We start from the raw sequence: 27,652 nt of genomic DNA, 5'->3' as shown, positions 1-27,652 counted from the left end.
TTGTAATATTGGCCCTTCAATCCATGAACATGTTCCATCTCCACATTTTTAGGCTTTCCATAATTTGAGCCATTTCTGTAGTTTTCTGTAGGGTACAGGTTTTTCACGTATTTTATTAAATTTATTATTTCGTGATTTTTTGATGCTGTTGTGAATGATATTTTTTATTTCATTTCTCAGTTGTTTGTTGTGTGCATCACAATACATTTCTACAATACACATTTTTCAGAATACACTTGCTTTTCTTCTGTTGACCTGCAATCCAACCACACTGCTAAATTACTCATTCTACTAGCTTTTTTTTTTTTTTTTTTGTAAATTCTTTAGGATTTTCTACCTACACAGTGTCATCTGTGAAACAGATAGGATTTCTTCTCTTGCAATATGTCTGCTTTATTTCTGCCTTATTGCACTGGTTGGGACTTCAGAACAACGTAGAGAAAAAGTGGGAAGAGCAGACATTCTTGCCTTTTCATGATCTTAAGGGGGAAAATGTCTCACCATTAAGTGATTAAATGATTTTTCTCCTTTCTTCTATTAAGATAGTACATCATTTTGTTTGATTTTCAAACATTAAAGCAACTTTGTGTTCCTGACATGACAAGTGGGGTTTATTTCTTCGTTTATATATTAGTGGATTTGATTTGCCAATATTTGGTTAAAGGTTTTTATGTCTACATTTATGCAGAATGTCGGTCCAGTTTTTTATTTTTTTGTTTGTTTGTTTTTCTATTTTTGTCTGGTTTTGGTAACAACCTCATAAAATCATTTGGGAAGTGTCCCTTCCTTACCTTTTTTATCTTCTGAAACACTCTGTGAGGTTCTTCTATCTTAGACTCTATCACTGGTATCAGTCACAGTCCAGGACAGAAGCCACACCAGAAAAAACGAAGTTATTAACTGGTAATGGGATTAACTACTAAGGGGTAATGAGAATTCCAAAGGTTACAGAAATAGTGGGTATAGAGACCGGCCACTTATCGGCAAGGGCAGAGTACTCAAGGAAGGGGCAAATTTGGACGAGGGCTTCCTTGCAAAGCTGAGACTCGGTCTAGTAGAGATGGTGTGGCTGTGGATGGCATAGAAGTTTGCTGAGATGCTGAATCCTGGGCTGACAGGCAGGAAACCACCCTGTGGGGTGTGTGAGGAACATAGACAAGCTGCCTCCTGGGCTGCCCCTGAAACTCCCTAGAAAGTTACCCCTTTGTGGTGCTGGTGAAACTTCTGGGAAACCACGGGGGTTGTTGGGGAACATCACTGGAGGGTGAATACCACTGCTCGTCCCAGCCCTCCTGGAAGGGGTGAGTCACAGTGTGCCAAATGCTCCCAGTGGCCACACACCACAGGTGCAAGGAGGGAAAACACCCTGGGACAGGACGGCAAGCTCTTCCTCCAGCACCTCTCTGCTACCCAACAAGAGAGACATGTTTCTAGGGCCCAGCTGTAGTCTCACAAAGCAGGTCAAGAAGAGGGATTGGGGACTGAGAGACCTTAACAGAAGCTGGGCTGTTCCAATTTCTACATTTCTTGTGTTAGTTTTGGCCATTTGCGCCTTTCAAGGAATTTGTCCGTTTCGTATAATTGTCTAATTTATTGGCATAGACCTGTTCATAATGTTTCCTTATTTTATTGTCTATAAGGTGTTCTTAATATGGCCAATTTGTGCTTTCTCTCTCTTTATCTTTGTTAGTGTAGTTAGATTTTTGTCAATTTTATTTATATTTCAAAGAACCAGCTTTTGGTTTCTTAAATTTTTTCCCATTGTTTCTTTGTTTTCTATTTCTTTGATTGCTGCTTGTACCTCTGTTTTCTTCTGTTTACTTAGGGTTTTAATGCACTCATTTTCTGGCTCCTTAAGATGTAAGCTTAGATGCTTGGGTCGCCATCTTTTTTTAACACAGACTTTCAATACTATAAAATTTTGTCTAAAACACCGAGCAACACCTTATGTCATGATGTCTTTTTTTTTAATTCAGTTCGAAATGTTTTCTCATTTCCATTTTATTTTTATTTTTTGACATTTGTGCTAATTAGAAGTGTTTCATTTCCAAATACTTGAGGATTTTCCAGATTTTGTTGTTGTTATTATTGATACTTAGTTCTGTTGTGGTCAAAGAATACGCTCTGTTGGATTTCAGTTATTTTAAACGTATCTAGACTAGTTTCACAATGCAACTTATCTTAGTCAATGTACCCTTGAAAACAGTACATACTCTTCAGTGATTGGCTGCAATGTTTTCCAAATATTAATTAAGTCATGTTGGTGGATTGTGTTGTTTAAGAATTCTGTGTGTTTACTGATTTTCTGTCTACATGTTCTATGAATTACTGAGAGAGGAACATTAAAGTCTCCAAATACAATTGCGTGATTTCTGGTTTTCCTTTCATCTTTGACAGTTTGACTCTTCTGGGGCTTTTAGAGCTTTTATAGGGCAGGTAGAATACCTTTCCACCAGGGCTAGTATAGCCCCATTTCCTAAGGGAGGGAATTGTCCCGGGGCTGAAAGAGTTCTTTCCACCAGAGTTGTTCTAATCTTGACCATCTCCCATTCTCCCTGTGAGAATCCTGATATTTGTACAGCTAACAGGACCCTGGTAACTGTTTCCCTGTTTATTCTTTGCCTGGCTCATGGAGTTTCATGCTATGATGATGTAGCTTAGTCTAGAGCCAAAGACACGGACCTGTCTGCAGATTTCTGGTCCTCTTTTCCTACAGAGCTTTCTTCTTCCTATGAGCTGCATATCTCAGCCTCCTCAAACTCAGATTTTTTTTAAAGAAATTATTTATTTTTTGAGAGAAAGAGAGAGGGAATGAGTGGGGCAAGGGCAGAGAGAGAAGGAGACAGAGAGTCCCAAGCAGTCTCTACGCTGTCAGCACAGAGCCCATTGTGGGGCTCGAACTCATGAAACGTGAGGTCATGACCTGAGCTGAAATCAAGAGTTGGACACTCAACTGACGGAGCCACCCAGGCACTCCTCAAACACAGATTTTATCTTCACAGCTCTATAAGCCCATCCTCTGTATTTACCCCCTGTGTACTGGAATCTAGTAAATGCCTCCAGACAGAAATTGGGGATCACAAGGTTCATCTCATTTGTTTCCCTTCTTTCAAGGATCACAGTACTGGGGTGCCTGTTGTCTAACTCCCTGAAACAGTCTCTTTGAGCGAAGGTTCCATCCAGTTCCAGAAGTTATTCTCTCGTGGCTGGAGATGGACCTCTCAACCCATTCAGTTTAATATTTAGCATGGACCTTTTCCAAAATCCTTTATTTAACACTGATAATTTGAACCACATCCCATTATGACTTTGGTGCTGTTTCAGGTGGTATTTTGCTCTTCTCAAGTAGCTTGTGGCTCTTTGGGTAGAAAAAACTGCACCTCCTACTTCTACATTCCCTGGTTTGGTGCTCAGTGAGGGTTTTACTTCTGATCAGGTTGATGTGAAACACTGGATTTGTATGTGGTTACTAGTAACCATGAATTGTATTCATTGAAACAGACACAGCAGAGCCTCTAGATGAGAGTGCTTTGTAAATTGCCAAACGTACTTCACATATTGTCTTCATCCTTTCAGGCTGCTGTCACAAAATAGCACCGCCTGGGTAGCCTATAGACAACAGAGACTTCTCACGGTGTCCTCACATGGTGGAGGGGGCTAGGGAGCTCTCCGAAACCTCAGAGAACCGTCATCCTATTCATGAGGGCTCTACTCTCATAAGCGAAACACCTCCAAAGGCCCACATACATCCCCATTCCATCACCACGAGCGTTAGGATTTCAACATACGAATTTTGAGGACACAAATAATCAGAGCACAGTACACCAAAAATACCACCTGGGGGAGCACCACCATAAGAGCATTGAACTTGAGTCTGGAAGTTTGAGCTGAATGCCAGATTTGCTACTTAATTTAGCCTTGGTTGAGCCATATAAGCCTTGTAAGCCTTCTAGAATGGAAGGAGCTGTCTGTAAAGCAAAGAACCTAGGCTGGTCACCAAGACACCTTCCAGCTCTTACACCCAAATTCTGTAACTTGTAAATCTGCATTTCTTTGTTTAATTCAAATCTTGCTTACCTGAAGAGGTAGCGTTGTTTCTAAATCAATAATGTTTGCCATCGTTTCTCATGCTGAAGATGAGCGCACAATGCCCTGCACATTTTCACTCTGGCAAAATGGCCTCGTCAAGTGAAATCATTTTGCGAATCATATTTTACTTCATTTTAAAGTAATACGGATGGGCTGTATACCAAATTCCATTCTTCTAGGTATGTGATTTGCTTAAAAAGACTGTCTTTGTCACTCTCACAGAACTATTCCTAATATTTTTAAGCTATCATGGTGTCCAAACAAGAGGTAATCAAGAGGCGTGTTTTAAATTTTTTTTTTTTCAACGTTTATTTATTTTTGGGACAGAGAGAGACAGAGCATGAACGGGGGAGGGGCAGAGAGAGAGGGAGACACAGAATCGGAAACAGGCTCCAGGCTCTGAGCCATCAGCCCAGAGCCCGACGCGGGGCTCGAACTCACGGACCGCGAGATCGTGACCTGGCTGAAGTCGGACGCTTAACCGACTGCGCCACCCAGGCGCCCCAAGAGGCGTGTTTTAGAAACCACAGTGTGCTAGTTTTTGCTCATAGGTAGATTCTCACACTTGATTTTTCTTGTCTTGTTAATATTCTACTTTCACTTCAAAGAAAGCTTGCTTTTCTTTGTATGTCAGAAGTATTATAATTTGATCATATTATTCTGAAGATAGCCTTTTTCGCTTAATTCAAGCCCATGGCTGATTTGAAGCTTTTAAAATGCATTCTCCTCCCCCTCTCCCTCTTTCTTTCCCCTCCCTTTCTTCCCTTCTCCCTTCTTCCTTCCCTCCTTTCCTACCATCTTCTTCTCTACTCCCCCTCCTTCACCAGTAAAATTGAACTTGATGTTCCAGAGAATTGATAATTGTTACTCAACTAGGAAAAAACGCAAATACTTTGAGGGATTGTAGGGGGCTGTTGGACAAGAAATTGGAAATGATTTTGCTCTAACAAGATATTTATAGGTTTCACATTCCTGGGGGTGGAAAACATTGCAGAAGTAAGTGATTTCAAGATTATACTGAAAAGACAGTTTATTACTCTCTGCATCTGTTTAACAGATTGCACTGATTAATGTTTTTGAATAGTGTGGTATGTATTTAACACAACGTGGGAAGTGTTTCTAAGCCCACATTAAAGCTTTTATGTGCAAGGTGGTACCATGTGCTTTGGGGATGGGCTTGGACTTTGGTATCAGTGCTATTGCTATAGCGGATTTACTGCTGTGTTTGATAACAAACAGGCTGTCAAGCCCCTCGATTGGAAGACCCCACTAGACATAGGCAGACGATACAATTTCCTTGAGTGTAGGTAAATGGCACGAAAACTTAACTGTGTGTGGATGGCTCAGTGTGGGGCACACAGGGGCATCTTCCCAGGCGGGGTTGTTCAACTTCTGGCCCTGAAGGCTCACAGGACTTCTCACCTACTTCTGATACTGTCTGATGGGGATGGGAATTGGTCAGATTGTTTGCAAACGGAAGGATTCAGGATATCTCTACCCACCTGCCTCGTTCTAGTTGCTCTGCTGGCTATGTGCATGGGTATTCCCTAGGTGTAACCGGTAGCAACCTCAGAAGAGTCTGAGAATTCACTGCAAGACTAGACGAGCTGAAGATCAGTCTCTCAGGTAGAGCGTCCTGTTGTCCGTCCAGGTCACAGGACCTCCAGAGGTCTCTTTCCACACACCCCCTGTGACAGATCTACAGAGACTCTAATTATTTTTGCAAATAAAACCACCCAAGATGTCATGACGGTTAATTTTTTGTGTCAGCTTGGTTGGGCCATGCACTCAGCTATTTGGTCAAACATTATTCTAGATGTTTCTGTGAAGGGGCTTTTGTAGATGAGACGAACATTTAAGGCAGTAAACTGAGTAAAGTGAAATATCCTCCATGATGTGGGTGGGCCTCATCCACTCAGTTGAAAGCCTCATTTAAAAAAATGACCTCCCTGGAAGCAGAGGTGATTCTGCCAGCAGACTGCCTTTGGACTCAAACGACAGCTCTTTCCCGGGTCTCTAGCCTGCCAGCCTCCTCGGCAGATTTGGGGCTTGCCAAGCCTCTACAATGGCGGGAGCCAATTCCTTAAAATAAATCTCTCTATATTATATATCCTACTGGTTCTGTGTGTCCTGGATACGGATGGTTTTATCCTGGAAATGTGTCTTGGAATTCTTAAACAGAGGTAGATAAAATTTTCTATTTGGGGTACTGCATTACATTTCCTAATAAAAATGTCACTGAGAACACAAGAGATTTTGGGCTGGTTTTCGTAGAGGATTGAAGAGAACATGGGATCTTCGATAATCATAATTACTGAAAATCTTCAGTAATCATAAACATTTGTGAATGTTGAATAAAAAGCCTACAATTAGTGTAACCGTGATGGCATGTTTTTTAAAATGTTTATTTTTGAGAGACAGAGACACGGCACGAGTGGGGGAGGGGCAGAGAAAGAGGGAGACACAGAATCTGAAGCAGGCTCCAGGCTCTGAGCACAGAGCCCGACGCGGGGCTCGAACTCATGAGCTGTAAGACCATGACCTGAGCCGAAGTTGGACGCTCCGCCGACTGAGCCACCTAGGCGCCCCACCATGATGGCATTTTTCCCTCTGGCAGGTGTCAAGGGTGTAAGAACCACTAACTTTAATCCTCTAAAAAGAATGCATATGGCTTGCTTGCTGGGTTATGGTGATATTTAGGTAGAGAGTTTGTTTAAAAAACTGACTTTTGAAAATTCCTCTTTTGTCCATTTCAGTAGCATTTTACTCCTACATTGCTGTTCACGAGAGGAAGAAAAAGTGCCTGACCTTTCCCATTTAAGAAGATGTGCTGGAAAGATAAATTTACATGCCACTGACCAGAATTTGGTAAAATGCTAGCTGGAGTCATGAGAGAAAGTATGAAGTAGATCTTTTCTCTGGGCACCACGAGACTTCAAATGAAATTGGGGTTCAGTTTCGGAGAAGAAAAGGGAACACGAACGTCAGGGGAGGTAACGACCAGCCTCGGCCACAGGCACCTGGTTTTGTTAATGTTATTTACAAGTTCAGTCCATGAAGGGCGCCCGGGTGGCTCAGCGGGTTGAGCGTTCTGACTTCTGCTCAGGTCACGGTCTCTCGGCTGGTGAGTTCAAGCCCCACATTGGGCTCTGTGCTCTCGGTGTAGAGCCTACTTTGGATCCTCTGTCTCCCTTTCTCTCTGCCCCTTCCCCACTTGCACTCTCACTTTCAAAAATAAATAAACATTTGAAAGAAGATGAATTAAAAAAAAAAAAGTTCGATCTGTGGAAACTTTGGCTCATTTTCAGTACTACTATCTTAAAGCCCGTAGACCAGAAGCATCATTGTTTGGGTGGGTGGGGGGGATCCCTCTCCCAAACACTCACACTTGTTCTTACTGGAAGATGGGAGAACTGGCAGGGACTTGAGACATAATCTGGAACAGCGTTGTCCTTTTGCAGAGGAAGACAATAGAGCCCGGAGAGGCGAGTTGACTCGCGTGAAATGAAAATGCCCTGGGAAGGCTTCTTGGAGCCGGAAGTCAGCCATCTTAGTCTGCCTCTGCCCCCACCCCGCCCATCCCTGTCATTTCAAGTTTAGATCAAAGTCAGAACGTTGTCTGGCCCTTCAGTGCTGCGTTGTGTCTCTCCATGAAACTTAACTACCCACACCTGCCATTTGGGCCTCCGCAAGCCAAGTAAGAGGGTACACACCCTTGCTGTACCCCTCACGCCATTTCTTTCTCCGCAGTGTGAGGATCATTCCCCATCTCAGCATCTTGAAATGACGACAGCTGGCATCTATTGAGAATTAGTTTGTGAGCTCCGTGGAAGCAGGGATCAGGTTTGATTTTACGCACCCCTGTGTCCATCGTGCCTAGCATAGGCTTTGATGCGTAATACGTAATACAACACATGAAGGGCGGCTGGGTGAGTGGAGTGTTTACGAGGTGGCCGACACTGTGCCAGGCGCTTTGCGTGGGTTATCTCATTCCATCCCCATAATAACCCCAGGAGACAGGCAATACTCGAAACTAGGATTTAAAAATGTGCCCAGGGATACAAACCCAGTAAGTGTCAGGGACCATGCTAGTCTGTTTGACTCCATCCTGAATTACCAGGGAAGCTAGAGGTTTTGGGGGTTGCCGTTATCACACGAGATGTATAAAACTGTTAGATTAGAGATGGGGAGTTTTAAAAGCCTGACCAGCTGACATGTTATCCAGCACTCAAGGTAAGGTACTTAGCCTTATAAAAAATGGAAGAGTAAAACAGGAAAAGCCTGGCCTGTTGGGTTAGCCAAAGATCATTGGATATATCCTGGGGGGTGGGGTGGGGTGAAGTTGAGTGAAGAATAGTTATTCAATAAATTTCTATCCTCTCTTGTTTGAGATGTCGAGAGACTTTGCTCTGAGCTGTACATTCAATTTGAAAATGTCATTCTGTGATGTAATCACATCTAGATCATAGATGGGAGGCACTGAGATCTTACTCCCAGGCTTCATTTCCATGATGGTGAATTTGTGCAGGAGGAGAGCAGTGAGCTACAGGAACCGTTTGTCTGTGGTATCTCTGCCTCAGGCACTTCTCCTCCACCTCATTGGGAGAGAATTTTTGCATGTTTGTGTATGAGGGTTTTTGTTTTTGTTTTGCTTGAGGCTTTTCTAATGTCAGAACCCTGGGTTAGGTGGTGAATATACGATCCAGCTTCTCAGACCCGTACAGAGAGACTTAAGCCATTGGGTGTGGAACAGAATCCCTCAAGCACACCCCTGGGACTGACCTGGTCTAGGGGTCAGGTCTTTGAGTGGTGGACATGGGTCAGAGGCCACATGGTTGAATGCCTTTATAGGTTTTGTTTTTTCTCTCCCTCCATGTTTCTAGAGCCTAGCTGTTCTCAGCCTTGGGTGCAGTGGAATCATCTAAGGAGATCTGAGCTATTGATGCCCAGGTTCCACCCCAGAGGATCTAATTTAATTGGTTTGGAGAGGGGTCTGTCACTGGTACTTATTTTAGAAGCATCCAGCTGATTCTGAATGTGTAGTTGGGACTGAGTCATTTTTGTGGCCTCTCATGGCTCTTGCCCAGGCAACCATTGTTTTTTCTTTACTTTTTCCTCCTCCCCGTGTTCTGACTCATCTAGCATGAGGGCTGCTGATTATACTGGATGGCATTTCTAAGACTGTCAAAAACACTGTATTCGGTAGGGAGGGTACGGGAGGACGCCTTCTAAGAAAAGCACAGAGTGAAGTGTATGGAACAAGGGACTATTTTTTCTTTTCCTTTTAAAAAACTTTTTTTAAAAGTATTTATTTATTTTTGAGAGAGAGAACACAAGCAAGGGAGGGGCAGAGAGAGAGGGAGACAGAGGGTCTGAAGCAGGCTCTGCACTGACAGCAGAGAGCTTGATGCGAAGTTCGAAATCACGAACCATGAGATCATGCCCTGAGCTGAAATCAAGAGTAGGACCCTTGACTCACTGAGCCACCCAGGCACCCTGGGACTGTTTTTCTTATTAATTAGAAATTAATGAACAAACCTAAGGAAAGAAATAATAAAAACGAAAGAAGTGTGAACTGGAAAAGTTTTATAGTTTTTCTGTAACTGGTAAATCGGAGTGCAGATTATCTCCTAACAAATGGAAAAAATTAGGCCAAATGAATGCTTTTTAAGAAAAGACCTTCATAATACTGACTCAAGAAGAACCGAAGACAAGAGAATGACCAATTATCATGAAGGAAATTGAGCCATTTGCCATGAAACATCAGGCACAAACTGATTCCACGTTTAAATTCTTGAGGATCTGATGGTTCTTAGGCTGTTCAAAATGTTCTAGAGCAGAGGAAAAAAAAGTAAACTTCTGAATTATCTGATAGGAAGCAAGCACAACATTGGTATAAAATAATGGGTGAGGACAGCATTTAAAAACAATTAGCTAAGAATCTAGTCTTCCCTCAGAACATTGATAAGAAAATCCCAATGAAAGTATAAGCAAATAGAATCCATCAAGGCAGAAAAGGATAGCTCCATGGCCAAGTGAGGTTCATGTTCACAAATCAAAGATGGATCAATAGTGGAAATCTGCTCGAGGCACCAGGGTGGCTCACTCGGTTAAGCGTCCAAATTAGCTCGGGTCACGATCTCCTGGTCTGCTTCAGATTGTCTCCCTCTCTCTCTGCCCCTCCCCCACTCATGCTCTGTCTCTCAATGTCTCTCAAGAATGAATAAATGTTAAAAAAATTTTTTTTAAACAGTGGAAGTCTGAGAAAGTGACTCTCATGTGATGGGTAAAGGAGGGAGAAAAATATGTTGATTTCAATAGAAGCAGCCAAAGCATGTGATATAAGTTAATATACGTTCTGGATAAACAAAACAGTAAAACAGTAGTAGATCATATTAGGGACATTTCCATGGGTTATTTTCATTATGCTTAGTGGTGAAATACTAGAACCAGTTTTTTTTTTTTTTTCAATGTTTATGTATTTTTGGGACAGAGAGAGACAGAGCATGAACGGGGGAGGGGCAGAGAGAGAGGGAGACACAGAATCAGAAACAGGCTCCAGGCTCTGAGCCATCAGCCCAGAGCCCGACGCAGGGCTCGAACTCACGGACCGCGAGATCGTGACCTGGCTGAAGTCGGACGCTTAACCGACTGCGCCACCCAGGCGCCCCTAGAACCAGTTTTTGAAGTTAGTAATAGATGGGACGCCCACAGTAACAACCACTCTGATTTAACAGACGTAACAAGAAGTTTACAGCACCAAATGGACCGTGTTTTCTGTGTTCCAGGCAAATCATTTCATCTTCCCAAAACCCTGCAAGAAAGAAACTATTATTCCCATTTTACTCATGAGGAAATAAAAGCACAGAGAAGTAACTTTGCCCAAAGTAACACTGCTGGGAAGTGACAGAGCTGGGATTAGAATCTTTGTCCTTCTAGAAGGGAAGTTCTGGATAATAGGAGATAGAAATGGAGATTGGAAGATACTTTGTAAAGATGGCATTCCCTTTAAATTTCTTAGTAAATTAAGCTATACTCCAATTATAATTCCAATAAGATTTTCTTAACTTGAGAAAACAATTCTAAAGTCCCTCTGGAGGAATAGGTATTTGAGAATAGCAAGAAAAAAAATGATCTGTAAAGAAGCATAATGAGAAAGGAGTTAAAGTTGTAATAACAGTGAGCATGGTAATGGCCTGGGCACAAATGAATGGAGGACATGGAACAGGGGTCAGCCAACTGAGGCTCGTGGGCCAAATACACCCAGGCCCGTCCATGTACATATTATCTACAGTTACTTTCAGTGTGTGAGGGCAGAGCTGAAGAGTTGCCATAGAGACCATAGGGCCAGGAAAGCCAAAAATATTGACTGTCCGTTCCTTTACAGAAAACATTTACCCCTTGGCATGGAGTAAAGTCCACATTTAAGTGTTTGTGGATGGCATTTAAAAATCAATGGGGCTATTTGATTATTGCAGTTGTCTTATTTCTTGTGCCCCCACAATACACACATACATGTTGCAGATAGGAAGTAATAAGTGTACAGAAAAAGAAGATAGCCTTTCTTTTCTTCTTGTGGGAAGAGGTACCCTCATGTTGCCAGAAAGTCAGACGACCTTTGTAAAGGGCTGAGTCAACTCCCTTACTTAGCAGTCTTGCTTTGAGAAGAATCTGCCAAGGAAGGGGATAATCTCGTGAAGTTAACCAGAGGCAAGCCAAGCACCAGAGTATTGCTATCAGGCTATTGCTCTTTTTTTTTTAAAAGTTTATTTATTTATTTTTGAGAGAGAGAGAGAGAGAGCAAGCAGAGGAAGGGCAGTGACAAAAGGAGACAGAATCCCAAGCAGGCTCCAGGCTGTCCGCACAGAGCCTGATATGGGGCTCGAACTCACGAACCATGAGATCATGACCTGAACCCAAATCAAGAGTCAGACGCTTAACCAACTGAGCCATCCAGACACCCTAGGCCACTACACTTAATTGCAAAATATTGTAAGCAATCTAAATGCCCACTAGCCAGGGACCAAGGAAATAAATGATGGTATATTTATACCGTGAAATCCCAACCTGCCTTTGAAAAAGAGAGACATTGCTCAGGGACAGTATCATATGGTGATTGAGTCCACAGGCTTTGAAACTAGGGTGCATAGGTCCGAACCCTGATTCTTACTATTTACTAGCTATGTGATCTTGGAGCATAATCAGTTTTGCCATTTGTGAAATAGAGATAATAGCAGCAAAGTAGGCATAACAACAGAAAATAACCTTCGTGGCTGGGGTTTTGCAAGAATTGAATGAGTCAATACGATGCCTCCTTTTTGTTCTCAATGAATAGTCGATACTATTACGTTTGTGGCTCAAGACCGATGACCGTGGCATGACATTTTAAGTGACAAATTAAGGTTTCAAAAGATCAAGTACATTACAATCTATTTTATATAAAAAAGCGGTCTACATGTGAGCACACACACATAAATGATAGAGGCAACCACAGAATTTTCCAGAGTCTGTTCGAGATATTAACAGAAGTCCTCTTTGAATGAGATGTCAGTGATTTTACTTTATTTCCACTGTCTTATTTGTGTGTGCGTGTGTGTGTGTGTGTGTGTGTGTATGTTTATAATGCACCACGTAGAGTTTTTTTTTAAAAAGTTATTTAAAAAAACACAAAAGCCCAGGGTTTAAATTCCCTCCTTTTATTATTTTGACTTAAATAAGACACAGCCCAGTCCTGGAAGACAGGGCACCAAGGTCCCTGGAGAGAAGCTGGGATTGTCAGCCGGGCTTGGAACACTGGACCTCGACAGGGAGCTGGGGTCTCCCAGCAGGAGTCAGGCACCAGCTCACATCACCATGGCAACCACATGGAAAGTTGACAAAGTAGTTTCGGGAAGAAAGCACCTTTCTTTATCATTAGGGGCATAAAAAGGAGAAGCTTCTAATTTTTGTATTTTTGACAACACTCCTCCTTCGTCTGTCAACAAGGCCCAGAGCAAGCATTCCAGTCCTTTGACATAGGCTCAGACAACTAGTGAATGATCTGACATGTCAGCTCTCTCCGCAGACAGTTCTCTTTGGCAGATTTTTGCCGTTCTCATGACCTGTGGACTCTGGAGCTTATTGCTTAATAAACATGTTGGACATGAGGCATCCAAATGAGCGGTACTCTCTTCGAGACAGAATTAGCAAATCTTCAAGTTACTTGGAAGGTGCTTTGGAGCCTGGGTGGGAGGGTGATCCCCACTTCTGCAGCTTTGACCCATGATGGTTTAGCTTCAGCCTGGTCCCTCTGCTGGCAGGTGTCCCTACATGTCTAGAGAGATGTCTTTATTGTAGGAGAGTCATAATCACTAGAAATGAGTTGTTTTGACGCCCAAACGTGCCTTTCTTGAGCTTCCATCAATTGATTCTAATCCTAGGGCAGCATTAACTCCCCCCCAAAGTCTAATTCTTGTCCCACTTCAAAGCCCTTCAAGTAGATAGAGGTCACTGTCATGGACTGCTTTGGAAAGGGCTATTTATTTACTGTCTGTGATAGGGTACTTCAGAAGCTCTCAGGTTTCCAGGTGTGTGGAGATAAAACAGTCACACACCCCTTCACCGTCTTGTTTGAAAAGCTGAGGTAGTTGCTCCTCGTCACCCTTACCATGTTCCTTTTGACCTGGCTTCGCTTCAAAAATCAGGACACCCACACGCACTGTTCATGGGGAGAGGCTATTCCTTCTCCTCTCCTCTTCAAAATAAGGGATGAGAGGCTCCCCCAGCCACGGAGAGTCTGAACCATCCCTCTTCCCTCTAGTGTGGGAGCTGACGGTCACACAGTGGGATGTCTACCCCGCTAAAGCCCTAGTGCTCTCGGAGTATGGAGTCAGGGACCGGAGGGAGAAGACAGGGCCCGGATGCAGCCCAGGTGAAGTTGCCTGACTTCCCCCATGAGCATGGGATGGACGTACTCTGTGGTCTAGAGCATGCCCCAGAAGGGGTGGCTGGCTGCCCGATGGGTCTCCCTGCCTGAGAGTTGCCTCCTGGGCGAGGGGCCTCTGCTCTTCTCAGGGGGTGCTGAGGGAGGTGGGTACAGGATACATCTGGAAGGGGACCCTGAAGACCCACACTCTCTCGCGAGAGTCCACAAAAGCACTCCTGAGAGTCCATTCTGAAGCCCTGTCCCATGAAGGGGACTGGTGTCCCATCGAGGTGACACAAACAGAGGCCGCTAACAGAAAGGAGCTGGCGCTTGGTCGTGGGCAGCTGGTGGGCAGCTGGGCCTCCCCGCTGTCTTCCTGCCCTGACAGCACAGCAGTAGGAGGCGGAACAAGAGACGGAGGGAGTGTGTGGCCGCTGCAGGGTCGCAGGTCTGGCCTGCCTTGCGGGGAAGGCTGTGAATCAAGGAAGACTTTGAAAAGTCAGAATGAAGAGCGTGTCTTGAAGAACTGGAGTTATACTGTTCTAGTAATTGTGAGTGATCAGAAAGTGAGGGAAATGGGCTGAAATCTTGCTAAAATCCTCTTTTCTCCAGCGGGTCTGCAGGTTGCAAAGCAGACCCTTTGGGCAGAGCAGTTACTGGCGAAAATAAGCATGTTCTACGTTTATACCACCAATGAGGGCGACCGCCAACGAATCAGTCAGCTTCACCGGGTATGCTTCTAAACAGCTGGTGTCCCCTGCGCCACCATGAAGGCTGCTGGGAGGTTGGATCACCTTGCCATTTTTAGAAAGTTACCAAGAAGACACCAGGTCTGCTGAATAAGGCTGTGAAGAGATAGCTCTCTACTTACTGTAGGCATGTGGCATAGGGATTGTGTGGGACAGGCCTGAGGGCTTGTGATGAGTGGGGTCCTTGTCCTGACCAAAGGAAGGATAGTCTTAGGAATGTAAAATCGAGGTGCCCAGTCAGCCAGCTATGAATGAACCATGTCCTTTAGACCAGAAAATCATAATGGATTGGACGAACTTAGGAGTATGGGAAGTCAGAAAACCCATCCTTCCATCCTTCCTAACTTCTTTCTTTCTTTTTCTCTTCCCCTGTCTCTCTCTTCCTCACTGTGCTTCTCCTTTGTAGAATTTATAACAAGCGCACAAATATTTGTTTAATTTCTGTTGATTGGCTGCCTTTTCTACTAGACCCTAAAAGTCTGAGAGCACAGCCCTGTCTGTTAGGCTCAGCATTCTGTCTCCATTACCAGCCCAATGATGGGCCCGTGGCAGGCACTCAATCAATATTTACTAAATGAATGAGTGCATGAACACTCAATGGTGGTCATTAAAATAATGTTCTTTAAATTGCTGGTTTTATTGTAAGCTAAATTTCCTGATCTTATTAGGCTGTGATCCAACTTAAGATCTCGATTCCTTCTTAAGTGCCCACATTGTCATGTTCTGCACTGTTTTGACTACAGGAGTTCCCTCCCAATTGGAATTCTGGGGGTTGTCTGAGGGGTTCAGGAGAACTGTGCCCAGCATTCTCCGTGGACCCCCAGCCCCTGTGAAGTGCTTATTCTCCTGCCTCAGCTCCTGGTAACCCTCTCCAGCGGGCATGGCTCCCTCTTTTGGTGTCCCTCTCTAACACCCCTATTCCAGCTTTGCGAGAACGTGGACTGCCCTCTCCCCTCTGCTTTTCCACGTTAGCCTGGGCAAGCTCTTCCTCTCATTGCTGGAAGCACACGAGAGACCCACAGAGAACAACGTAAAACCACCATTAGTGTCAGTCCTCCCAAAGTACTCACAAAGCTTCCTGGGCATCTGAAGAGAAAAGGAATCATACGCTTGTTTGCCTTACCTTAATCTAATATCTCTGCTGAAAGGCACACCCTCTTTGCATTATTCAATGAAGCCGTCTCGAACATCAACATTTACTTTACTCCACTGTATATATGTCTTTCTCAGGGGCAACAGGTGGGAACCTGCTAATACATATTTTTCTAAACCAAAAAAAAAAAAAAAATAAATAAATAAATTCAGAGCTCCTTTTCTTAGGAGGCAGAAACCATCTGTAGCATCCAAAACTTTCGGATCTGTTTTCAGTGAGGTCTATCCCCATTACCCTATTTTTCACAGTTGTGGTTGTTGTTGTTTTGCAGGACAACACTCATTTGGATGTTACATTCTGATGCTTTGTTAGCAACCCAGTTACTTCTTTGCCCTTATACTTGTTTATTATTTATCCAACACATACTGATTGTTGAACATTTACAAAATCCTCCTTCTATGGATTTTACATTCTTAGATTTTACATTCTTAGAGAGGCATCAGCGTATTTTTTTTTTTTTCTATAAATTGGTCAGCAAATATTTTGGGCTTTCTGGACCATAGGCTGCTGTGGTACAACTATTCAGTTCTGCCATTTTAGCACTCAAGCAGCCGTAGACAAGATATAAATGAACAGACATGGCTCTCTCCACTAGAACATTATTTACAAAACAGGTGGCTGGCCTGGGTGCTGTAGCTTGCTGACTCCAGTTCTAGGCAATAAAATAGATATATAATATGGCAGGTATGACTAAGTGCTAAAAATAAAAATAAGACAGGGTGAACAGCAGGGGACAGATCATGTAGGGATTTATGTTGAATGAGATTGGAAATCCTTGGAAGATTTGGACAGAAATGGTCTGTCTGATCTGACTCCCAGCTGCAGGGGAGCTGGGACACATTACAGAATGGGTAAGACACTTGGAAACCGGCTGGGAGGTTATTGCAATGATCTGGATGCAAAGGGATGGTTCTTGGTACCAGGATGGCAGTAATGAGGTGGTCAGAAGTGGTTGCATTCTAGATAGATTTAGAAGGTCTGAGAAAAAGGAGGTTCAAGGGCGACCCTTAGACTTCAGGCTGAGTCATTGGAAGAATGGCCTTTCCATCTTCTGAGCTGAAGAAGAGAGAAGGAGGGGCAGGTTTTGGGCAGAAGACTGAGTCCTGTTTGGGACATGTTGTATTTGAGATGCCTTTCAGACACCCAAGCAAAACTGTTGAGTAGGCGGTTGGATGTAGGCCTCTGAGATTGGGGAGGGAACTGGGGTTATAAATTTGACAGTCACGACAGCATGTGGGTGGTCCTTACAGATCAGCGAGGGAATGAGAACTGATGTAGAAGACAGGTCTTGGGTTGATCCCTAGCATGTTCTGGCACTTGGAGGTCAGGGGGAGGAGAAAGCAGCCCAGGACGCTGGGCAGCAGTGGGGCAGCATGGCCGGAGAGAGGCAGGGAGAGTGGGCTCAGGTGGAGAGTGTGACGGGCCAGCAGGATGCTACTGGTGGGGAGCAGGCTGAGATCTTTCGTGACGAGATGCTGAGGGTTCTGGGGGCACCTGGGTGGCTCAGTCGGTTAAACGTCCAACTTCGGCCCAGGTCATGATCCTGTGCTTTGTGGGTTCGAGCCCCACGTCGGGCTCTGTGCTGACAGTTCAGAGCCTGGACCCTGCTTCGGATTCTGTGTCTCCCTCTCTCTCTGCCCCTCCCCCACTCCGTCTCTCTGTCTCCCCAAAATAAGTAAACATTAAAATTAGATGCTGAGGGCTCTGCATCTAATCTAAGCCCTTCCTGGACCGCACCTTGCCTTGCATTTCCCCCAGCGGATCCCTGCTGCCGCTGTCAGAGAACTCCCAGGCCATCACTCTTTCTAGGTCCCTTCATTGCCAGACAAGTTGCATTTTCTTTGTGACGTGGCAAGTTGGGCAGGCAAACTGCACCTTCCAAATTGTCCATAATCCTTGGCTAAGCTGCTCTCTTTGTACTGAAAAAAGAAGCCAGCAGAGTCCGAGAATGCTCTCTGGAACAAAGAGGAAAATGTTTTGACAAAAATACGGGTACATCCTACTGGCCGCTGACCTCTGTCCCGGTTCCCTGGGGCAGGGTGGAACCTCCTTGCCGTCAGCCTCTCTACAGGGTGAAAATGCAGCTGCCGGAGAGGTACGGGCAGCATTCTGCTTTCACATGTAGGCAAAAGCACCAGGGACTGTCTGTCATGCGTGGGCCAGCGTGTGAGTTAAAGGGCAAACACAGGGCAGAAAGAAGATGGGCAGAGGCGAGAGAATGGGCAGGAGGCCCGAGGAGGCCAGCGGAAGGAGAAAGACCAATGCAGAATTCGTGGGAATGGAGGGGGCGGGCTTTTTGTGGTGCAACGTCTTGAGTGTCTTTGACCTAGAACTGGCCCCATGTTTAAGGTCATGGATCCAGGAAACCGGCCCTTCCTTCCTGTCTCCTTTTTTTGTCACAGCAAAGATGACACCTGGCACTCTGTGCTCGCATCTGCTCATGCCTTTGTTCTATTTTTTTTCTACTCTGTTCAATTTGGGTGTTTGGCGTGACCGACGGAGGTTTGAAAGCGACACTCCAGCTGTCCCATGCCCACTCCTACTGAATTCTCTTGAAATTCCTCCTGCTTGGCATGACTTTCTCTAGTCCCCGCTAAGCAGAGTCTTGGGCAAGTCTCTGTTTTGACACGGAATCATGTACTTGGTGCCTCCCCCCAACAGTCTTGTTGGATTATTGAACATCTGTCTTCTAGGCTTCACATCTTGTGGTTGATGGATGACCAGCTGTCCCTGAATGGAGCTGAGATCGTAGAACGGATGGGGCCTCTGCATGGTTTGGATCCCCAGCCAAGGAACACACAGGTCTGCCCTGTGTTTAACACATTTCTGGCCGGGCAAGTCCTGTAGATTAGTGGGATACCCATAACAATGGGGTATTTTTAAGTCATTCCATGCTTCTATTTGTTACCAGGCTTTATCAAATCCAGAATACAGCCTTTGTTTATTGTCCTGGCTACCAGGTAGCAAGTCATGAAAAAAGTAGGTAGAGGAGAAAAGAAGTACCTATGTAGGTGGTAGAAAAATGCATTATTTTCATATCTGCTACCAGAAATATTCCCAGGAATGGAGTTATTTTAGGAAGGTGTCTTGACAAGTCATTTGGGGATGGAAGGGGAGCCCCGAGGGCCTTGAAGAGTCAAGACAACCAAAAGAATTCTGAAAGTGCTGTGCACATGATATTAAGACTTGGGGAGAAGGAGAAGAGGGGAAGCAGCTGGAGAAGGGGGCCAGAGACCTGTGGAGTGTGGGTGTCTCTCTTGTATTAGGGTTCTCCGGAGACACAGAACCAAGTGGATATGGACATATCATAAATGTCTGTGTATGCGTATCTTCATCTACTTGCCTACCTACCCATCTATAAAGAGATTTATTGTAAGGAACCGGCTCATGCAATTGTGGAGGCCAAACAACCCCATGATCTGCTGTCTGCAGACACAGAAAAGCAGGTAGTCTAGTTCGAAGGCCTGAGAGCCAGAGAACTGATGGTATAGGTTCCAGGTCTGAAAGTTAAAACCAGGAGCACCAAAGGCAGGGGAAGACCAATGTCTCAGCTCAGTCAAGCTGAATTAATCCAGCCTTCCTCCACTTTTTTATTGTATTCGGGACCTCCCAGTGGGGAGGGCAATCACTATACTCAGTCCACTGACTCAAACCCCCCTCACAGACACAGCTAAAAATAATGTTTAACTAGAAATCTGAACATCTCCTGGCCCAACTAGGTTGATGTAAAAGATTAATCGTCACAGTGCCTGTGTTGGTAAGGAGCTCAAGGAATTTTCTGCACAGAGATGATGACGCTTTCTTTGAAGGTTCTGCGTTTTAGTAATGCTGGTCTCCCAGTTTGCCGAAATCTTTAGTTGAGTGTATTGTGCACACTAGTGTATGCTTTTTCTAAGTGGTATGATTGTGTGTGTGTGTGTGTGTGTGTGTGTGTGAGAGAGAGAGAGAGAGACAGAGACAGAGACAGTGACAGACAGAGAATCATTTGTGTAGATGGAAGGAACTCACACTCCAGGATGTTTGCTGTGTTGCAGAACAGGGTTGGATGGGGAGATAATCTGGAGATGAGTGATTTCAGCAGAAGCAGGACCCTGTATCAGAGGCAGGAGAAAGGCAAGAAACAACCAGGAAGCTTTTGGATAGTTGAAATGAGAGTTAGGGCCACTCTAGTCTAGAAGGTAGGGGGCATGGTGGTGCCGGGGACATGTTCCAGAAGAGTTCTGGAGGCTCCATTAACTCTTGCTAAAATAGCAAAGCCTGAGGCTAATAGATTTAAAGTCTGACCATCGCTGCCCTCTACTCTCAGCAAAGCAAACAATCTGGATGGTGCCTGTACTTTATTCTTCCCTCTACTTCTCCTCTTGTAACCGAACCAGTGTGAGTTGGCCCAGTGGTGAGTCACAGGTAGAAACCACACCAGGTGAGTTGCTGCACCAAAAGGAAACTTTATTTGCAGCAAAAAAGGAGATTAGGGGAATAACTTCCAAAGCCATGACTCCCCCAGTGAGGGCGAGCGGGTTCCTTTCACTTAGGGTCAGGATGAATATTTGATAGGGAAGCCTTGTCATCCTATGTAGAGGCAGGCAGAAGGTCATGCATGTGCCTGAGGAAACATGCCTATACATACATTCTATGTTTTGTACATGAGGCTTGTGCTCCTCCTTGGGCAGAGATTTCAGTATTCTAATGAGGTAAAGGTACTCCGTGGCTCACTCCTTAGTCCCTCCGCACAGGCGTGGGTTTTGAGGGGGCAGCATCGAGTTCAAATGTGTCTGGGTGGTCTGGGCCAGTGGGAGCTTTTCACCTGGGCCGTCATTGTTGCTTGAGGGGTATTTTGGGTTTCTGTCATGGGATGCAATGCCCCTTGAGTCTTTTGCCCGAGTTAAGAGACAGCGGGAAAGAAGACCTTAAGGAAACATATGGGACAAAGGCCAGTGGGTACAAGCAGATGGGCGGTAAAGGCCGGTGACAATCTGTTGATAGCTTCCTATCTCCTTTATCAAAGGCACTTCAGTCTAATTTTAGCAGACAATATTGTGAGGGATGAGGAAGTAATTTTCTGCAATGGCTTGGGATAGAAGGCCCTTTCAGTAGGACTTTTATTCAGGGGCTTAGAGGAATAATTCAATAAAGTCCACTTGGTTTACACAGAATTTCTAAGATGCTGGCTGTATAAGATGAACTATATTTTCATGCAAGTTTCTTTTTTTTAAATGTTTATTCATTTATTTTGAGAGCAAGAGAGGGAGGGAGGGAGGGAGGGAGAGGAGAGTGGGGGAGGGGCAGGGAGAGAGGGAGAGAGAGAGAGAGAGAGAGAGAGAGAATCCCAAGCAGGTTCCAAGCTGTCATCACAAAGTCTGATGCAGGGCTTGAACCCATGAACCGTGAGATCATGACCTGAGCTGAAATCCAGAGTCAGACACCTAATGGACTGAGCCGCACGGGTGCCCCAATTTTCATGCAAGGTTCTGAATGGCCAAAAGACAAAACACAACTAGTGTTTCCCTAAAGTCTTAAATGCCTTTGCAGATGTGAATTTATCTTTAATATCACAAAGTACTCTCTCTGGAGTGGGTCGACATGAACCCCTTCCCTCAACCTCTGTGGTGGTCACTACTCGGTGTCAGCTGCTAAACTTGAGTCACCAAACACTAATCACGTAAGAAACGTATTAGGGAGGAATCCTATAAAATTGTGTTTCCAGAGTGGAAAAAAAAAAGTGCAAATTTTATATTCACAGTGAAGCTCCCACAGCTATTTCGGATGCAATAAAAGTCCATTTTAATAAGTATCGCACAGTTTACCTGTACCTATTAAGTGTATTTTAGAGATAGGCAAGGTGAAAGCGTAATCTGCTTTTAAGCATTCTCCTAATACGAATGACCCAAGTGAAGTATTTGGGCATGCTTGCACTGCTAAACGAGGCAGAAAACTTTACCAAACTTTGTGTTATTAATATTTCTTACGTGTTTGGCTCTGTTAGTAATGAATCATGCAATGTAAGTGAAAATCCTTCTGCGGGGTTGGGCGGCCAAATAGACCTCTCTCACCTCTGTCTCTAGTTCTCTGTTCCTGGGCAAACCACTTCCCTTCTCTGGGCTGCAGGTGCCTTATGTGTAAAAAATCTCGGTTAATTAATCCTATGAGTATTGTCATTCAGGTTAAATTAGATAATACGTACAAAGAACTCAGCTCAAGAATGCTTATTCGAAGTACTCCATAAATGATAGCTATTATTATTATTATTATTATTATTATTATTATTATTATTAGAAACTTATAGTATTTAACTCAATGCTATTGTTTTTAGAGTCCAAAGTTCTATTTATTTTAACAATTTAAGATGGAAATTTTAAGTAAATTTTGCTCTTCCTGCCTGTTAGACTGAAATTTATTTTTTAATTTTTATTTATTTATTTTGAGAGAGAGAGAGAGAGAGAGGCAGAGAGAGAAGGAGAAAGAGAATCCAAAGCACGCCCTGCACTGTCAGCACAGAGCCTGACTTGAGGCTCGAACCCATATGCTGTGAGATCATGACCTGAGCCAAAACCAAGAGTTGGACATTTACCCCATTTAACCCACTGAGCCACCTGGGCACCCCAAATTTTATTGCTAATGTGAACACATTATATTGTTATATTATATTATTATATTGTTACAATATTATTATAATATTATATATAATATATATAATTATTATAGATATAACATTTATAATTATTATATATTTATAACTATTATATTATTATAATATATATCATATTGTCATATGTTATTATATTGTTATAAGAACACATTACAATGGAAATTTAAAAAAGAAAAATGATTTATTCATAATCCTCATATCCTAATAAAACATTGCTTTTCCTCTCTTTGGATTCCCTGGCGCATATGGAGGCACATTTTGATGTTATTGTAATTCGTGTTCATAGCGCTATTCTATAGTCTGCATTTTCATAAAATGGACTTCATTTTTTGTAAGGTCTCCATAATTGTAATTTTTAGTAGCCATATAGCTTTCAGTTGAGTCTGGGGACCCTAATTTCACAGTCTCTGTTTTCAGTCATTTAAAAAAAAATGTTTATTTATTGGGGCACCTGGGTGGCTCTGTTGGTTGAGCGTCCGACTCCGGCTCAGGTCATGATCTCATGGTCTGTGAGTTTGAGCCCCGTGTTGGACTCTGTGTTGACAGCTCAGAGCCTGGAGCCTGCTTCGGATTCTGTGTATCCCTCTCTTTCTGCCCCTCCCCCGCTCATGCTCTGTCTCTCTCTCTCTCTCTCTCTCTCTCTGTCAAAAATAAATAAACATTAAAAAAAATTTTTTTTAAATGTTTATTTATTTTTAAGAGAGAGAGTGAGAGACAGGTCACAAGGGGGTGGGGGTGTAATGCCCGAAGTTCCGAAACCTCCCACAAAAGTCCACCAGAGTCGTAAGTCAAAGCCAAGCGGCAAGGGTCGTTTATTGCAGGTTCAAACCTGGTCCTCTGCGCACTCGTCGCCGGTGACGCAAGAGGCCCCGATCAGGGTTGGTACAGCGTTTTTTATAGACAGAGACAAATAGCACAGGGGAGGTTTCAAATTATGAGGGGCCTGATTAGTCGATTTTAAAGTAAGGACATTTGTTGTTTTCTGATTGGGCGTCCTTTGTCTGTCCTTTGGCGGGAAGGCTTTGTCCCTTAATTGTGGCGGGAGAGAAAAAAGGGGAAGGGGGAAGGGGGAAGGGGGAAGGGGAGGAATGTGTTAAGCAAGCAAGATTACAGAAGCGAGAAACGCCAGTTAGTTTATGTACAATCACTCATTCCATTACATATCAGACTACATTTAGGAAGGTTTACAACCCATTCTACTACACAGCGGGTTACATTCAGGAAAGGTCTCACAATGCTCATAGCAAACAGCAAGCAAAACAGACTTCTCAGCAATTGTATTTCTTATCAAAGATCCATAATAAGCAGAAAAGAGAACCTAGCTTTAAACTAAGGTAGGGCTGTCATTTGGATTGTTCCTTTCAGAGGTGCAAAGAGAGAGGGAGACACAGAATCCGAAGCAGGCTCCAGGCTCTGAGCTGTCAGCGCAGAGCCCAATGTGGGGCTCGAACTCACGCACCATGAGATCATGACCTGAGCTGAAGTCGGACGCCCAACTGACTGAGCCCCCCAGGTGCCCCTGTTTTTAGTCATTTTGGTCGCTTCTAGTTTCCATAGATGAATATCTCTTGAAAAAGGAGCCAAGGGATTCTGGATTTGGAGACTTGGAAGAGGTGAGTCCTTTTGCTTGGCGCAGGTAGGGCTTCATAGCTGAGGTGTTTGGGGATGGAGGACTGGGGCTCTCGCACGTGCTTTTGGAGAACCAGCAGCAGTGGGGGTGAGGCCGGCCGAGATCCCCAGGGAGGAAACGTCGCCAGGCTGGCTACACAAGGCTGACTCAGTCTGTGTGGTAGGATGCAGAGGGGGACCTTGAGTTTGCCTTCTGGATTGGTTTGCTCAGTTTGGTAGCTAAGAGAAGGACCAGGCAACGCTCAGAAGTTCCTTCTGGAAGGCAGAAGCTGGAGTCAGTATGGTGAAGGCAACCTCTGTGTGATGTTGTGATTTATAGTAAGAAATGTGTGTATTTGGTCTTTGTTTCAGCTTCTGGCACAGAGCTCTGAAAACCCTTGGAATTTCTGAAGGAATGAGAGTGATTAAGGTCTCTTTTGCTATGTTAATGAGGTGACTTTTGGAAAGCCCCTAGGTCACCTGAGGAAGGGGGCTAGTTGCCAGAAGAACCAACTGTGTGTTTAGAGGATTGGAACTTTCAGTCCCACACCCCTGGCTTCCAGGAATGGGCCGGGGGCTGGAGGTTGAATAGATTGCCAAGGGGCAATGATTTAATCAACTATCTCTAGGAGTAAAGCCTCCATAGAGGGGTATGTGGGTGGCTCAGTAGGTTAAGCATCCACCTCTCAATTTTGCCTCAGGTCATGAGCTCATGATTCCATGGAGCCCTGCGTTGGGCTTTGTACTGTCAGTGCAGAGCCTGCTTGGTATTCTCTCTCCCTCTGTCTCTCTGCGCCTCCCACACACTCTCTCTCTCAAAATAAATAGGTTAAAAAAAAAAAAAAAAGCCTCCAGAGAATCCCAAAAGGACAGAGTTTGAAGAGCTTCTGATTTGAGGAACTCTTGAAAATACGGAGAGAACGTTCTCCGAGGCATGGAAGCTCTGAGTCCTTTCACTCCTCTCCCTAGGCATCTTTCCCTCTGGCTGCTGATTCACATCCTGTACTATCTTTTGTAATAAATTGATAGTCTTATGAGTGAACTGGTTTCCTGAGTTCTGTGAGCTGCTCTAGCAAATTACTTGAGCCCCCCCACCCCGCCCCAAACACAAACTGCGATTTGTACCAGAATGTACTCTGCTTCTGCTACTTTCTGTGAGCTCATTTAATCTTATCAAGTACTATTTATGCTATAAAGTCAGTTAACATTCCAGTTAAACAGCTGGGGAAACTGAGTCATAGGGGGTGTAAGTTGCCCGGGTCAACAGTTGCCATCTTGTTGGCATGCCCAGCTCCACAGGACTTCCCTGAGTTGAGAGCTGAGAGCGGGAGAACCCTGTGGGTGTCCATCTGGGAGTCACGTTAACAGCCTTAGACCAGTAAAGGACCAGTTCTGTCCTACAATTAAAACCACAAACTTGCCTTTCCTGCTGGGTAAATTGGGGCACTGCAGAGCAAGCTGAGAGGAAATGACTGCCAGTCGTATTCTTAGGAATGTTTCCCTTGAGTGCGACGCCTCTGAATATAACAACCCTGCGTGTGTGCGTGTAAAATAGTTCTACTCGGAGGATCCTGGACGATGGACTTTGTAGCGGTTTGTGGCAAGGAGAGCATCTTAGCTGCCTTTCTCCAACAAGGACTGAGTCCAACACATTGTTGGATCATTACTACTCAGGATTTGCCGTTGCTGTAGTTCATACGAGATATTATGAAAACGTATATAGCTTAATTCAATAAAAAGACTGCATTTTTCACCTATTACATTGGCAAATACATATATATATACATATTATGAATGTTATTTTATATACAATAGGTGATGTGTAAAACAACACATCATATGTTTTATGTATTTATAAATATTAGGTATGTTTATATGTTTAAAATATAGTTGTAGGGACAAATATGTGTGTGTAAGGATATTTGTTACAGGGTTCTTTATAATAGTGAAAAATTAGAAATTGCTTAAGGAGTGCCTGGGTGGCTCAGTCGGTTAAGTGTCCGACTTTGGCTCAGGTCATGATCTCACAGTCCATGAGTCTGAGCCCCGCTGTCAATGGGGAACTCCTCTGGATTCTCTGTACCCCTCTTTTTCTGCCCCTCCCCCACTCACACATATGCTCTCTCTCTCAAAAAAATAAATTACTTTAATGTCCAGTGATAGAAGAATTGGTAAAGAAATTATGGATACTCACACTTCGGAATTGAAGCATTAAGAAAATATGCTTGCAAAAAATGTTTAATGACAGGGGACACTGGCCATGATTAAGTTTGTAAGGGTGATATGTAAGATAAAAATTCCACATTATGCTTCCAGTTTTGCAAAGACAGTACAAACATATTTGTAAACCACAACTGGAAATAAATGCATAAAAACAACAAAATGAAAATGGTGATTATTTTTCAGAGGTCAAAACAGGGGTCGAGTTGTTTTCTTGTTTATACTGTAAAGTTCGCACACTTTCTTCCAAGAACCTGACAAACACACATGGCAAACATTTGTGCGTACGGAGTCACTAGAGAAAACCCACACCGTGTAGATTTTCCCTAATTTATCCCAATTTCCAAATTTTGCCCTGTTGTCAGCTGAGGCAGTTTCATTCTGGCTGGGAAATAAGATGCTGTGGGGATTGGAGGACGAGAAAAGTCAAGGGTTTTGTAACTTAGGTTTCTTTTAATGTTTATTTATTTTGGAGACAGAGACAGAGCATGAATGGGGGAGGGGCGGAGAGAGAGGGAGACACAGAATCTGGAACGGGCTCCAGGCTCTGAGCGGTCAGCACAGAGCCCGACGCGGGGCTCGAAGTCACAGACCGCGAGATCATGACCTGAGCCGAAGTCGGACGCTCAACCGACTGAGCCACCCAGGTGCCCCTGTGACTTAGGTTTCTAACTCGAGCCTGCAGGTAAGCTGCTGGATGAAGGGAGAGCGCAGGTGAGTCAGGCAGACATGGAGGGCAGCCGAGGTGTGGTGGAAAGAGGGCCCCGAGGCTTCAGGTCTGACCTGGCCACTGTGAGCTCTGGGAGCAGGACTTTGCCTGGTATAGAGGCTGGATGGACCCACGTTCAAGTCCATGTCCAAAGTTACCTATGTGACTTAATCTCATGAAATCTCAACTCAATTGTAAAATGACCACGTTACTGGCCAGTAGGGAAGCGTTAATGACACAATGTACCTAAAAACGGGAGAAGGAGTCTGGCCTGTACCGAGGGCATATAACCAATGTCCAGCTCATGACCTTCGCTGGTCTGCATGGTTGCCTGTCAAATCAAGGAATTAGAATGGATAACCTCTAAATTACCCTTTCTCTTTAAAACATTTACGGTGCTTAAAAAGCCTTAGGCAAGGAGAATTTAATATTTCCCTAACTTTTATTTATCTTCCTTTGGCAAAGAATGAGTTATCGCAGTGCATGCGTATACATTAAGGAGCCAAGGAGCAGGGTTTGAAATTCAGCCGCGGGAGCAGAGGCTCCTAAAGGAAGCCAGAGTGGGCCGTGGTTC

General features: G+C 44.2%; 1 protein-coding gene across 3 annotated transcripts in view; it reads left to right on the top strand.

The window, feature by feature from the left end:
• GALC (galactosylceramidase) overlaps positions 1-27,652 on the top strand; it is a 153,117-nt gene that overhangs the window by 65,617 nt on the left and 59,848 nt on the right. The gene's annotated exons all lie outside the window — the stretch shown is intronic.

The sequence above is a fragment of the Leopardus geoffroyi genome, chromosome B3, assembly GCF_018350155.1.
Source record: "Leopardus geoffroyi isolate Oge1 chromosome B3, O.geoffroyi_Oge1_pat1.0, whole genome shotgun sequence".
NCBI lineage: Eukaryota > Metazoa > Chordata > Mammalia > Carnivora > Felidae > Leopardus > Leopardus geoffroyi.
The sequence above is the reverse complement of the archived record's forward strand: the minus strand, read 5'-3'. Positions and strand labels throughout refer to the sequence as shown.